The sequence below is a fragment of the Triticum aestivum genome, chromosome 7B, assembly GCF_018294505.1.
Source record: "Triticum aestivum cultivar Chinese Spring chromosome 7B, IWGSC CS RefSeq v2.1, whole genome shotgun sequence".
Classification (NCBI taxonomy): Eukaryota; Viridiplantae; Streptophyta; class Magnoliopsida; order Poales; family Poaceae; genus Triticum; species Triticum aestivum.
The window spans coordinates 117,445,954-117,461,359 of NC_057813.1; the positions used below are offsets into that span (position 1 = coordinate 117,445,954).

General features: G+C 44.1%; 1 pseudogene; it reads right to left on the reverse strand.

Annotated features, from left to right (window-relative positions):
• The window catches only part of LOC123157741 (uncharacterized), a 12,818-nt pseudogene extending 4,320 nt beyond the window's left edge, over positions 1 to 8,498 (reverse strand).
• Between the last annotated feature and the right edge of the window lie 6,908 nt (positions 8,499 to 15,406).

The window sequence follows — 15,406 nt, forward strand, 5'->3', positions numbered from 1 at the left end:
TATGTGGTGTCGCTCAGACGCCCGACCATGGCATGCTTGTTATTTACTTTATAAGCCCTTTATGTGGTGTCGCTTAGACGCCCGACTGTGGCATGCTTATTATTTACTTTATAAGCCCCTTTATGTGGTGTCGCTTAGACGCCCGACTGAGGCATGCTTCATATCATGATCCTTTCGAGGCGTCACTTCAGACACCCGATCGGTGCATGTTATTTCTACTCCATTATTGCATATTCATGTTACATATAAATAACCTGCTTGTATGCATCATGGATTTTATTTTCTGACTGACATTATGATCATAGGATAATTCAGAGCATGATTATCGTTTGTTATTTTATACCCGTGTTCATAATGTTTGCGAGTACATTCAAAGTACTCACTGGCTTGTCCCTGGCTATTGTCTTGGCCAGATTTCTTGCATGGAGAGGAGCGCTGTGATGACAGCCCCGGAAACTGAGCAACGGTGATAGCAGCCTCGCGAAGATAGGAGTTAACCTGGTCAGCTGTTCCTGTTGGGAAATGGAGTCCCATAGACACTGATGTCCACAAACCGCTTCTGCCATCAACCACTAGAAACCACTTGTTGTAATCATAGGCCAGAATGGTCTTGTACTACATATTTTGTATTTTGCTTGGAATTTCTGTATCAAGTTGGTGCCTCATCAGCTAATAGTAATCCTGGGGCTGGTGAGCATAAGGGACATTTTCTGGAAATTAATATCCCGAAAATCCGGTCCTGACAAACTTGGTATCAGAGCCAGACTGACCATTGGCTAATCCTATCCTAGCCGGGTCAATAAACCTAGGTAAACCAACCCACCAGACCATAACCTAACCCCAGCCAAGCTTCTCGTGCAAGATAGCCACACAGTGACCCCGACACTTTTGGCAGTCGGTGCCCAACCTATTAGCCTAGCCTGTCAATCACGCGCCAGTGACCGACCCCTAAATTGTCTCATTTGCAAGCGTGCGAAGGAAGACTCCGTCCCCTTTTCTATAAAGGGGCATGCTAGCCTCAACTCAGCACCGCACAAACCCTTTCCCCAAACCAAGCCATAATCCCTGGCCCCGTCGTGCACAATGAGACCACAACAAACAATGTTGGAGGTTTTGTGACCGTGCTTGCGACCCTCACCCGCCGTGCCTTTGCATTAGAAGAACCTCCAGAATATGTTGTGTACCAAGGACCCATGGACGGTGAAAGCCGTCAATTCTGGGCCACCGTGCACATCTATGGTAGTGGTCTACCTCCAGAACGCCCCTACAGGTTCACCGGAAGGACAACTTCCTTTGAGCCACAAGCCATCCAATTAGCTGCTCGAGAGGCTGTAGTTCAACTCCGGCACTTGTCGCCCAGAGTTAACTGCCGCTCGTTCTACTACTATCCCAGCCGTGACGGGTATGGTAGGCCACCCCAGGTTGCCAACGGGGATCACGAGACGGATCCTGTGTTGTTGCATCTGGTGCGCTATGTAAGTGCACTAGAGGATCTGTTCAATCAGATCACCCTTGATCTAATCGCAGCTCATGGAGAACTGATCCGCCGAGCCCCGGCAAGAGGAGAAGATGAGCCCAACACCGACAACCCAGTCGTACTATTTGGACAACCGATCGAGTCCTTTAGGTCTGCCCCAGTCATTGACCAAAATACCTTGACGACCCGAGAAGTGCTTCGTCGCCTTTTGGGAACACGCTCCAACGGGATTGTAGCCAACAATCCCCGAGATGGGCATCATTGCTACCCCGACCCTGCAGTCCCTCAACCCCCTCTAGCTAATCCCGACGGTGAAAACTGTGGAGAAGCCTCGGCTCCACAAGGCAAGCCCGCTTAGATATTAACGAGGTAGACAAGAACCGCTCGAGTGGTACCGAATCTTAGTATGTCCTCGCCTTGTAACTGTGTGATCCTGTACCGCCATTATTAAATGTTGTTTGACTGTGCGCCCCTGCTTTTAATAATAGCCATACATGAGTATGTTGATGTGCGATTGCATTTTTTTAAACGAGCGTAGCTGCCAACCCGATGACTTAAAATGTGTGCTATAAGATTTTTTTTACTAACAGGAAGGATGTTTTCTAAACAACTCTTAACAAATCTCGAGGACGAGATTTTTTTAGGGGGGTAGTGTTGTGACACCTTAAAATTTTAATCTTGTTTTATTAATTAAAAATTTGCCAGGAAACTTAAACTTTTATTTCCTGGATTTCCTTTTGATTTCAGAACCATTCTTTTCTTTATTATTATGGAGTTTTTACCCCAAGTGAAAACTTTTCAGTCATTATTGGACTTTTTCCCCCTCTTAAGAAAAACAATCCTTTTATCAGTGGGATTATTTATACACTTATTTTTCCCTGAGCTTTATTTCTCAAAAATGGTTTTCAAGGTTTTAGGGTTCCATTTGCACTGCAACCCTTTGATAAATTTAGTTTTAAATTCCAACCAAAATTTGGAGATATCATGTAATGTTTTTAAATCACTTTTATGCAAAAATAACCTTTGGTCATTTGGAGATTTTCAGCTTTATCCCTAGTTTTTAAATCTGGTCAAAATTCACTTTTGCACTGCAACGTATTTAAATATTTCTTTAAAACTTCCACCAAAATTAGGGGATGTCAGTAGAGGTATATTATTCACCTTTATGCAAAAACCCCTTGATGTTATTTGAAAAATTTGAGTGAATCATCCTGTTTTTCATTCTGGTCCAACTTGATGATTTGTACTACAACCATCTTCTAACTTGCTCCTTTACCCATGAGCTTTCTCCTGCTTGTAGTACACCTTACCAAACCCTCAAGTCCAGGAGAGTGGACCCATTGGATGATTTTAAGTGCTTGCAATCATGCCTTTTTCTCTCTGTCCAAAACTTAAGATTTGCAAAACTTCCACTAGCAAGTTTCCTCTTTTGCCCAAATGACCTTACCACCCTCTTTTGCATCTAAAGAGACACTAGCCTGGAGAATTTGGCCACTCCAAGAAATGCCTAAGTTCCCTTGGCATTTTGTCAAACACCTTATGGGCATGATCAGTTTTGACATAGTTTCTGGTTTGTGCAATGGACCTGCTTCCTTTGCCTAACCACCTTGTCCACTAAACTCCTAGCTACTCCTAACCTAGGTCTGCTAATTGCCAGCCTCACCCAAGCCCTATGGCATGCACTGGCATTTCGCCGAGCACCTAGTGAGCGTGCTCTGGGCGCGCCCAGAGCGCGCGTTTTGCACGTGCTGCGCTCGAGCCGCCGTGCCCCTGGCCTGTTCCCCGAGCTTATCCAAATCCTCTACCGCTCGCAGCGTAGGGCCAAGCCTCGACCCGTACCCCCCCACGAGCACCACAACCCCTCGCCACGTCTCCGGCAAGCCAGAAGCTAGCCGCCACTGCCGCCCGACAGCCTCTGCATTGGTCAGCGCCGCCCGAGCCACTCCCGCTCGCCAGCTCGCCCCTGGAGCAGTGTCCGCTCGTCCGCTAGCTCCTGCCGCCATCCCCAGCCTCGACACGGCACCCTGCAAGCTACAGAACGGAAGTCACTGACAAGCTTATCCACGTCCGCCGCAAACCGACCTTGTTGCGCTATAAAAAGGAGGCCCCCGAGCTCGCCCAGCCACTCAAGCGACCTCAGGCCACCCCCATGGCACCCCCACAACCAGCAATCGTCGGGGGGAAGCTGTCTTCCCCGACTCCGGCCGGTTTGGCCACCGCCACGTCCCAGCTCCGTTCACCGCAACCAGAGCCCCTCCCGTCCGTCCAACGCCACCACCAGACTCCACATGATCTTGCGGAGCCGCCCAGACCATCAGCCTTAATGGACAGCCACCGTAGCGCGGATCCCCAATCGTGCCCGAAGCCATCTCCGCCGCGAAGCTCGTCGCCGGTGACTCCGTCACGCCGGCGACCATGGCGTGTACCCACGGGTTCGTCTCGACCACCGGAACACACCCATGTGCTCAGATCACCGAGGGATGCCTCCGTTCGCCGACGAGCCTCGCCGGAGCTCCGCCTCTGTTCGGTCGGAGGAGGTGACGCGCGTGTGGACTGGTCAAACCTGACCAGTGGGCCAGGCGGGCCCACTGTCAGGCGTAAGTGGAAGCGTATTTCCAGAGTACGTCTTCGACGTGTATCGTTTATTTTATTTTTTTGTTTTATTTTAAAACCAGAAATTTGACTAAACTTTGACTGCCTATATCTTTTTAAATAAAACTCCAAATGAATTGATTCTTTTTCCTACCTCTCTCAAATTTAGTCTAGTTTATTTTAAGATTTGTTTGAAAAAATTTCAGACAAATTATTTGCACTATTTTTGAAGTATGGGCTATTTGAATATTATCAAAATAGGATTTTTGGAGAAGAACAAAAACTTTCAAAAGTTTTAGGATGCACCCTGCCTCTACACAACTTGAAGGCAAGCATTCTGAACCCTGGCATTATATTTCCGTGTGTTGGTTGACACGATTATAACACCGCCCTAATACGGAGAACTCGTTATTTTATGTGGTGACGCGATCATTGGCTTGAATTGCAGATTAGTGATTTCCTTGCTGTTGGAAATGAATATACTTGTGATGGTAATCATCCTCATGTGCCTTGCATGCATGCCGGAAAAGAATCCAGGAAAGTCTCTGCCTTGGGTAGGCGTGAGCTTGTCGCCGGTCTCCGTCGGGACGGTTATGTCCGGTATGGTAAGGTATAATGAGTGGTGATTCTGTTGGTCAAAATAATTTTGTTACACATATCATGCAGGAAATTTATAATCCTCCTGAGTCGACCGTAGATCGAGTCTTGTTCCAGTAACCCCCATACTCGTTTCGTACTACCACTTGCCCTGCCGCAGGTAGGGTGCGGTTCAGTAAGTTGTCAACCCCTTTCTTGGCACACACCATACAGAGAGGCCATGGTGGAAGATATCGACTGCAGCCGGTAGGCAGGCCACCTGGTCCGGGGGCATGGGTGTTTCTGGTTGGGACTGAGAGGGGGGCACCCCGTAGAGCGCACGTCATAAATTTGATCCCATGCTACGCGAGGTTGTAGCCTCCCCACTTAGAGTTTTACTTGACAGGTGTCGTGGGTGATTCCAGACACCGGTAAGTTAAGCTGGTGTGTGCAAGTCAGGTGCGTTTTCAATTAAAAGACCGTAAACGGAATTAGTCCCGATGGACTAAAGGAATCCATTACTCGTGGGTAAAGAGTACACCCTCTGCAGAGATAATATCTATTCGAATAGCCGTGTCCATGGTTAAGGACTACAGTCTGGGTCGGGTCAAGTGTCGGTCTTCGGAGGAGAAACTACTAAACGAGAACATGGATCATGACATGTGACTTATGATGATTGTGATTATTATTGTTATGGACTAACACTTTATATTATTGGATTTATTGAGTATCCCTGGGAAGGTTCTACCTCCTGGATATTCACTGTGATTATTTTTCTTATAAGCCCTTTATGTGGTGTCGCTCAGACGCCCGACTGTGGCATGCTTGTTATTTACTTTATAAGCCCTTTATGTGGTGTCGCTCAGACGCCCGACTGTGGCATGCTTGTTATTTACTTTATAAGCCCTTTATGTGGTGTCGCTCAGACGCCCGACTGTGGAATGCTTATTATTTACTTTATAAGCCCCTTTATGTGGTGTCGCTTAGATGCTTGACTGAGGCATGCTTCATATCATGATCCTTTCGAGGCGTCACTTCAGACACCCGATCGGTGCATGTTATTTCTACTCCATTATTGCATATTCATGTTGCATATAAATAACCTACTTGCATGCATCATGGATTTTATTTTCTGACTGGCATTATGATCATAGGATAATTCAGAGCATGATTATCGTTTGTTATTTTATACCCGTGTTCATAATGTTTGCGAGTACATTCAAAGTACTCACTGGCTTGTCCCTGGCTATTGTCTTGGCCAGATTTCTTGCATGGAGAGGAGCGTTGCGATGATAGCTCTGAAAACTAAGCAACGGTGATAGGAGCCTCGCGAAGATAGGAGTTAACCTGGTTAGCTGTTCCTGTTGGGAAATGGAGTCCCATAGACACTGATGATCAACAAACCGCTTCCGCCATCAACTACTAGAAACCACTTGTTGTACTCATAGGCCAGAATGGTCTTGTACTACATATTTTGTATTTTGCTTGGAATTTCTGTATCAAGTTGGTGCCTCATCAGCTAACAGTAATCCTGGGGCTGGTGAGCACAAGGGCCATTTTCTGGAAATTAATATCCCGAAAATCCGGTCCTGACAATAGACGAGGCCCTGGCAGTAGCTCAGCAGAAGGTGGTGCTTGGCCTCCAGGCACCCCATGCCCTCGCCCGTCGGCAGCTGGTTCTTCCTCACCTATACCAATACACAAGCAGTCAAGCACACAAGAAAACGAATAGAATACTTAGTTTTGTGGATACTGCTACCCGTTGCTGAAATGCTGCCTTATTCTTACACAAGTGAACTTATCATAGATCATGAAGCAGGCGGAGCTGGAATTTTGCTTTTTCGATGGAACTAATAGAACAAGCTAACAATATTATAAACGTTTCTTCACGGCCACTGATTACTTGCTCGTTGCACGGAGATTTTAATCAGTGTGACAACTAGTCACTAGATACAAAACAATTCATATAAACAGGGCATACCAAGCAGCATACCAAGTAGCATACCAAGCAAAAAAACAAATTTCAAACAAAATTTGCTGCAATCCTGATGGTAGAAACAAGCTAGCTAGATTAAACACCAACAGTTAACACAGCCTAGCTGTAATAACTAACAAGGCCACTATAAATTATTAACATGCATGATCTGCAGTACTAGGAGACCGAGTCAATGCACATTACAGTAACTACAAATGGGGTCTACTACAAGAGCACAATTTAACAAGTGTTCTACTCCAAATCATCATCACTTGTAAATAGGAATGATCTTTTACATGACACAAGCACGAAAAGTACAAACAAAATCACCCATGCACATGAAACAAAGCAAGGTACTACTATAGCAGCACAAGAGAGGGGGCTAGAAGATAGGAGACGAACTTAGATGAGAGGAGATTGTAGTCGATGCCGCACACGGCCACGGTCTTCGTCCCGCGGTAGAGGAGGTTGTAGCTGAGTTGGACCATGTGCCGAGCGTCGTCGTGGCGGTGGATGCCCTGGTTGTCGTCATTGTCCACAGAGGATTCCTACTGCTCCGAATCAAACAAAGAAGTAAGAGTTAGTGTTGTTGATCTAGTACAGAAATTAAGCAAGCGAGTATAGGAGACACACACACGTGCTACTGCTAGTATCTACAGACATCAATCAAGTTGGCTGTGTGTGTGCGCTTGAGCTAGCTTAGTACGTACAGTCCATGGTTGGGCTCCAAAACAAACAGAGCATGCTAGTGTTAACAAAATCAAGCCAGTAGAATAGAAACAAACCATACCATGATGAAGTTTAAAATAGAATAAACAATGCATATACATTTTCTAATGGAAAACCACAAAAACAGTTGATGAAAATCTACATCCGAAGTTCTAACAATGCCATGTCTACAACAAAACAAGACTAGGACGATTGCTGTAATTCTAATGCAGCAATAAAACAAACCTAACTACATTGTTCAACAGCTTCGAATAACAAAAAATCTACCATTTATGATTAATTCAACAAAAAAACTAAATAACATAGGCCTTTTGGGACAAACAAAACTAAACAGCGAGCACAACATGATATGGATATCTCAAAACAAATTCTCCTCGGAAAATACTTCGGAACACATATGGACAACATACGAAACTGATTTACAATCTACAATAAGATATACCAGTCTCATCAAATCAGGCTGCTAAATCTCCCAACGCCACATCAGTAACAGCCTCTAGATCATGAATCAACGCAACACTACATGAGTCGAGAGTTAATCTATCCGAGGATAGGCATGGAACCCAATAGCAGTACACGCTACAACCGATCAACCACATGAATCCCTAGGCAAAACACGCTACAACTCATCAACCACATGAATCCCTACACATCCCCTACTGTGAACTTTGTGACATATAGAGGCCACTGCCAGGGGACATGAAAAGCATATAGTGTGAACTTTGTGCATCTTAATTTAGTAGCAGCATATAGTGTGGACTGTGTAGTCCATATCATCTGCCACGTCTTCAGCTGAAATGCATAAACAGAGCTAGAGGATGCATTAGTTTATTTTGTCAGTAAATGTATTATGTGCTTTCAAGCTCAAAACAACATCATGGAACATGTTTGACTCACCAGTTATCTGGACTATCACTCCATTCACGCTACAGAGATCGCTCGGACTGTCGAGTCTCCATGAACTAGCTCACAGAGGGCTTCCACAAAGTCCTTGTAGAATCCAACAATACCTGCCAGCCACACAGAAACATCAGAGCAACATAAGCCCCTGATTGAGCACTCGAACACATTGAAAAACAGACATGGCATGTAGCATGCCGGCGGTCACCTACCTGGATTGCCAGGGACGACCAGCAGGATCTTCTCCATGGCTGGCCCCTTCCTTCACAAAACCAGATTATCAACTTCATGAACCTGCAAAAAAACACACAAAGTATGGCATGCAGATTTTAATTCAACATACAAGGCATGTAATCAAGTGGATTCTATTATCTTGTAAAGCAACATATTATTTTATTAGTACATGTCAGGATGTATACCAAATGATCACTCCGATGATACAACATCCCACATGGGTAATTCAAAGATGGAGGAAGCAAAATGGAAGGGGAAAAACGATCACCTTGGACTCCTCAAGCGTAAATCATCTACCAGCCCTGGCATTCATGTTGTACTTAAGAGTCTGGCATTGCACAGTGGGGCGAATAGATCGAGAGTTTGACATTTTTGGCAAGCCGTACATGAAACAAGAAAATGTAAGATGATGGTTCTGGAAAAATAGTAAACTTGTAACCAGATTTAAAGAAAACAAAACCCCATGGCAAGTTGCGTTTTCTATCTTTACATGAATACAAGTTGTATCTTCTATTTGTTATATGAATGCAAGTTGCAGTTCTTTCACGAAAAAAGGGTTGCTTGTTGATGAAGAAGTTGCAGTTTACTTCAGCGCGCAATATTTAAGAAGTTCCGCTTTACTGAATGGCATTTTCATACTACTCTATATGCTGACATGCATCCACTAAATGGCATTCACTGATATATCAATTTAGAAATGTGACACGAGTATGTTTGGATGATGATCTATGCTTTAGATAGCATGCTTCAAGTTTGGCATTTCTACACCGGATAGCAGCAATGATTCACAGGGCACGAATTATCCATTATGAGGAAACATGATATTAGGTCTGAAACAAATGATTTACATGGGTAAAATGGACACATGTACAATACATAACATGCTATAAGCAGGAAACACTAGTGCTCATATATACCAAAACCAATAACACTACTTATGGATGATAGTAATAACAAGGTTAACATCTTAGAAAGCACCTGCGCACACTGCCCTTGCCCTCGGTGCGTATGGCACTGGCCATGTTCTTCAGCTTGTCGACATTCATTTGCACGAAACACACTTGCTTTAACAACAGCTGGACATGGGAGCAAAAAAGGGATCTAACTAGAGCTAGCTGTGGAAGCAGAGCACAAGGCATGGCAGTGTCCAGTCACTGACTATTCCGGCTGTGTGTGCTCTCCAGCCAAGAAGCACAGCCATGGCTCGGCAGCGAGTTCACAAATCTAGCAGCTGTCGATTCATCCTAACCTACCGACCGCGAATCCACCTTGAAGGATAGAGTAGTAGCCAGATCGAATCTCACGAGCGCTCACTCCTCCGGCGCCTACCTGCCCGCCCGCCTGCGTACCAGTCCGCCGGGCAAATCCAACCTAACCCGTGGACGGAACTAAGGCGGCCAACCAGCAAATCCGCAGGCACGACAGATCGACGGCACCGTACCATTTCTCTCTGTCCATCGACCCACCACACGATCAAACTGAAACCAGCAGCGACAGAGTATAGCGCCGCAAGGGAGGGGACAGGAGGAGATGGGCGCTGGGGTCATACCTTGGGCAGGCGACGCCGGTGGATCCGGCCCCATTCCCGTCGGTGAAGTCGGATCTCCCGGCTGTGGCCTCGGTGCCAGCCGTCTGCATTCGTCCCCGTGCCCTTGGGCGGGTCCGAGGAGCGCTCCGGTTCTGAGGGGTCGGCGGGCTTGGGTTGCGCAGACTTCTCCATGTCCGACATCCAGATGGATCTAGGAGTGCTTGCTGTCGCTATGAAGTGCGGGGAGAGAGAGAGAGAGGAGGGTTTCAGGAGAGGAGAGAGGGGCGATCCATCTGGGGTGGGGGGAAGCAGATGGGAGAGGGGAGGCCGTTGGCGGCGAGCTGTGGGAGGGAGGAGGCGGTGGGTGGGTGGCGGTGATAACCCGCAAGTATACGGGATAGTTGTAGCCTCTTTTGATAAGTAGTGTCAAACCCAACGAGGAGCTAAAGGTAGAACAAATAATCTCTCAAGTCCTATCGGCCACTGATACGACTCTACTCACACTTGACGTTCGCTTTACTTAGAACAAGTATGAAACTAGAAGTACTTTGTAGGTGTTGTTGGATAGGTTTGCAAGATAATAAAGAGCATGTATATAAAAAGTAGGGGCTGTTTAGATAAAGATGCAATAAAGTAAATATAGCGAGTGTGGAAAAGTGGTGGTAGGAGTTGTGGAATTGTCCCTAAGCAATTGACTATGTTACTAGACCGGTAATCACTATTGCAATTCTATTTGAGGGACAGGCATAAGCTAACATACTTTATCTTCTTGGATCATATGCACTTATGATTGGAACTCTAGCAAGCATCTGCAACTACTAAAGATCATTAAGGTAAGACCCAACCATAGCATTAAAGTATTAAGTCCCCTTTATCCCATATGCAAGAATCCCCTTACTCGGGTTTGTGTTTCAGTCACTCACGCAACCCACTATAAGCGAATCATGAACGCATTGCAACACCCTACAGCGGGAATACCTCACGCTTGCGTGACACGGAGGGCACCATAGGACAACACCAATAATAAAACATGCAACTCAAACCAATCATAGCAATTCATCAATCACCGATAGGACAACAAAAATCTACTCAGACATCATAGGATGGCAACACATCATTAGATAATAATATGAAGCATAAAGCACCATGTTCAAGTAGAGGGTACAGCGGGTTGCGGGAGAGTGGACCACTGTAGATAGAGGGGGGAAGGTGATGGAGATGTTGGTGAAGATGGCAGAGGTGTTGGTGAAGATCGTGGTGATGATGATGGCCCCCGTCAGTGTTCTGGCGCCACCAGAAGCAAGGGGGAGAGAGCCCCCCCTTCTTCTTCTTCTTCTTCTTCCTTGACCTTCTCCCTAGATGGGAGAAGGGTTTCCCCTCTGGTCCTTGGCTCCCATGGCGTGGGAGGGGTGAGAGCCCCTTCGAGATTGGATCTATCTCTCTGTCCCTCTCGGTTTCTGCGTTCCCAGATCCTTCCCCTTCACCGTTTCTTTTATATCCGGAGATCCGTAACTCCGATTGGGGTGAATCTTTCGCCCAGATTTTTCTCATAAAATTAGCTTTCTTGCGGCAAAAGAAGAGCGTCAACCGCCTTACGGGTGGCCCACAAGAGTGCTAGGCACGACCAGGGGGAGGGCGCGCCCCCCCTGTCTCGTGGCCACCCGGACACCGTTTCGCGTTGATTCTTCCTCCGGAAAATCCCAAATATTCCAAAATAATTCTCCGTCCGTTTTTATCCCGTTTGGATTCCGTTTGATATTGGGTTTCTGCGAAACATAAAACATGCAACAAACATGAACTAGCACTGGGCACTGGATCAATATGTTAGTCCCAAAAAAATAGTATAAAAAGTTGCCAAAAGTATATGAAAGTTGAATAATATTGGCATGGAACAATAAAAATTATGGATACGACGGAGACGTATCAGCATCCCCAAGGTTATTCCTGCTCGTCCTCGAGTAGGTAAATGATAAAAAATATAATTTTTGATGTGGAATGCTACCTAGCATAATCTTGATCATATGTCTAATCATGGCATGAATGTTAAGAAACGAGTGATTCAAAGCAATAGTCTATCATTTGACATAAACACAATAATACTTCGAGCGTACCAATAAAGCAATCATGTCTTTTCAAAACAACAAGGCCAAAGCAAGCTTATCCCTACAAAATCATATAGTTTGGCCATGCTTCATTTTCGTCACACAAAATTCCCCCATCATGCACAACCCTGATGACAAGCCAAGCAATTGGTTCATACTTTTTAACGCGCTTCAGCTTTTTCAACCCTCACGCAATATATGAGCGCAAGCCATGGATATAGCACTATAGGTGGAATAGAATATGATGGTGGGGTTTATGTGGAGAAGACAAAATGGAGAAAGTCTCACATCGACGCGGCTAATCAACAGGCTATGGAGATGCCCATCAATTGATGTCAATGCGAGGAGTAGGGATTGCCATGCAACGGATGCACTAAGAGCTATAAGTGTATGAAAGCTCAAACTGAAAACTAAGTGGGTGTGCATCCAACTTGCTTGCTCATGAAGAACTAGGGCATTTGAGGAAGCCCATCATTGGAATATACAAGCCAAGTTCTATAATGAAAATTCCCACTAATATATGAAAGTGATAACATAGGAGACTCTCTATATGAAGAACATGGTGCTACTCTGAAGCACAAGTGTGGTAAAAGGATAGTAACATCGCCCCTTTTCTTTTCTTTTTTTCTTTTTTTCTTTTTTTTCTTTTTGCGGGCTTCTTTGGCCTCTTTTTTTTCTTCTTTTTTTTCTTGGGGCAATGCTCTATAATGATGATCATCACACTTTTATTTACTTACAACTCAATATTACAACTCGATACTAGAACAAAGATATGACTCTATATGAATGCCTCCGGCGGTATACTGGGATGTGCAAAGATCTAGCGTAGTAATGACATCAAAAAACGGACAAGCCATGAAAACATCATGCTAGCTATCTTACGATCATGCAAGGCAATATGATAATGAATGCTCAAGTCATGTATATGATGATGATGGAAGTTGCATGGCAATATATCTCGGAGTGGTTATGGAAATGCCATGATAGGTAGGTATGGTGGCTGTTTTGAGGAAGATATAAGGAGGCTTATGTGTGATAGAGTGTATCATATCACGGGGTTTGGATGCACCGGCGAAGTTTGCACCAACTCTCAAGGTGAGAAAGGGCAATGCACGGTACCGAAGAGGCTAGCAATGGTGGAAAGGTAAAAGTGCGTATAATCCATGGACTCACATTAGTCATAACGAACTCATATACTTATTGCAAAAGTTTGTTAGCCCTCGAAGCAAAGTACTACTACGCATTCCCCTAGGGGGATAGATTGGTAGGAAAAGACCATCTCTCGTCCTCGACCGCCACTCATAAGGAAGACAATCAAAGAAACACCCCATGCTTCAAATTTGTCACACAACGGTTACCATATGTGCATGCTACGGGACTTGCAAACCTCAACACAAGTGTCTCTACAATCCAAAACCACCCACTAGCATGACTCTAATATCACCATCTTTATATCGCAAAACTATTGCAAGGAATCAAACATATCATATTCAGCGATCTACAAGTTTATGTAGGATTTTATGACTAACCATGTGAATGACCAGTTCCTGTCATCTCTCTAAATAGATATAAGTGAAGCAAGAGAGTTTAATTCTTTCTACAAAAGATATGCCCATGCTCTAACAAATATAAGTGAAGCAAAAGAGCATTCTACAGATGGCGGTTTTCTATGTGAAGAGAAACAGGCAATCCAGACTTCAAATGATATAAGTGAAGCACATGAAGCATTCTATAAAGCCATACTCAAAAGATTTAAGTGAAGTGCAATGAGCATTCTATAAATGAACCAAGGACTATCTCATACCAGCATGGTGCATAAAAGAAAAGTGAAAACTAAAAGCAAAAGATGCTCCAAGACTTGCACATATCGCATGAACGAAACGAATACAAAAACATACCGATACTTGTTGAAGAAAGAGGGGATGCCTTCCGGGGCATCCCCAAACTTAGACGTTGGAGTCTCCTTGAATATTTACTTGGGGTGCCTTGGGCATCCCCAAGCTTGAGCTATTGCCTCTCTTCCTTTTCCTCATATCGAGACCTCCTCGATTAGACACTTCATCCACACAAAACTTCAACAGAAAACTCGGTAAGATCCGTTAGTATAATAAAGCAAATCACTACTCTAAGTACTGTAGTAAACCAATTCATATTTTGTTTTTGCATTTTTCTACTGTAATATAGCTTACATGGCTTAATCCACTGATATAAATTGATAGATTCATCAAAACAAGCAAACTATGCATCAAAAACAGAATCTGTCAAAAACAGAACAGTCTGTAGCAATCTGAACATTCGCTATACTTCTGGTACCCCAAAAATTCTACCAAAATTAGGAAAAATAAAAAAATTGTACATAAAGACAGTGAAAAAAGAATCAGAACCGTTTGACGTTCCAGTTAAAAATGTAAAATCTCTCACTACAGCCAAACTTTCTGTCCTGCACCGTACAAACCAACAAGCATTGTGAACATCCTAAAGGCAAACCTTGGCACATTATTTTTATAATACAATGGAATTGTATAAGGGGATAATTATTTTTGTTGAAAAGTTTTTGTAATCAAGATTCACAAAGTTTCCGTGAGCATGAACAAAGTTCAAGGCTAGCTCCCACTTCAACAATGCTTGTCTTTCTCACTTTCACTTTCCTTTTTGAAAATTTTTGGGTTGCCCTCTTTATTTTTATTTTTAAACTATATGAAGGCACACAACAGAAATAAATGACTCTCTAAAACTTCCGGGTTGTCTCCCTGGCAGCTTTCTTTAAAGCCATTAAGCTCGGCAGATAGTGCTCAAGTAATGGATCCACCCGGATCCCAAGGTATATCAAAGCCAATTTTAATTAACAATGATTTGTAATTTAGTAGTGAGCACAAAGTAACATATATCATGTAATGACGAAGTCTCACTCTCTTCCTATGCATCGGCATGTCATAAAAGAACAATTCATGCACACTAAGTAAAGGTCAATGCATAGTATAAGTAGTTTCTTGCAATTTTATCATATTGGAAACATAAAGAGGCGGAGATATAGTTCCTATTTCATAATAATTGCAAGTAGGAGCAGAAAGCACATGCACATTACATTCATCAAAATCATCATGTGCAATGGTAAAAGGCAACCCATCAATATAATCCTTACTAAGCGCAAACTTCTCCGATATAGTGTAGTCGGGAGAATTCAAAAAGATAATAGGACTATCATGCGTGGGTGCAATAGCAACAATTTCATGTTTAACATAAGGAACTATAGCAAGTTCATCTCCATAAGCATAATTCATATTGGCATCTTG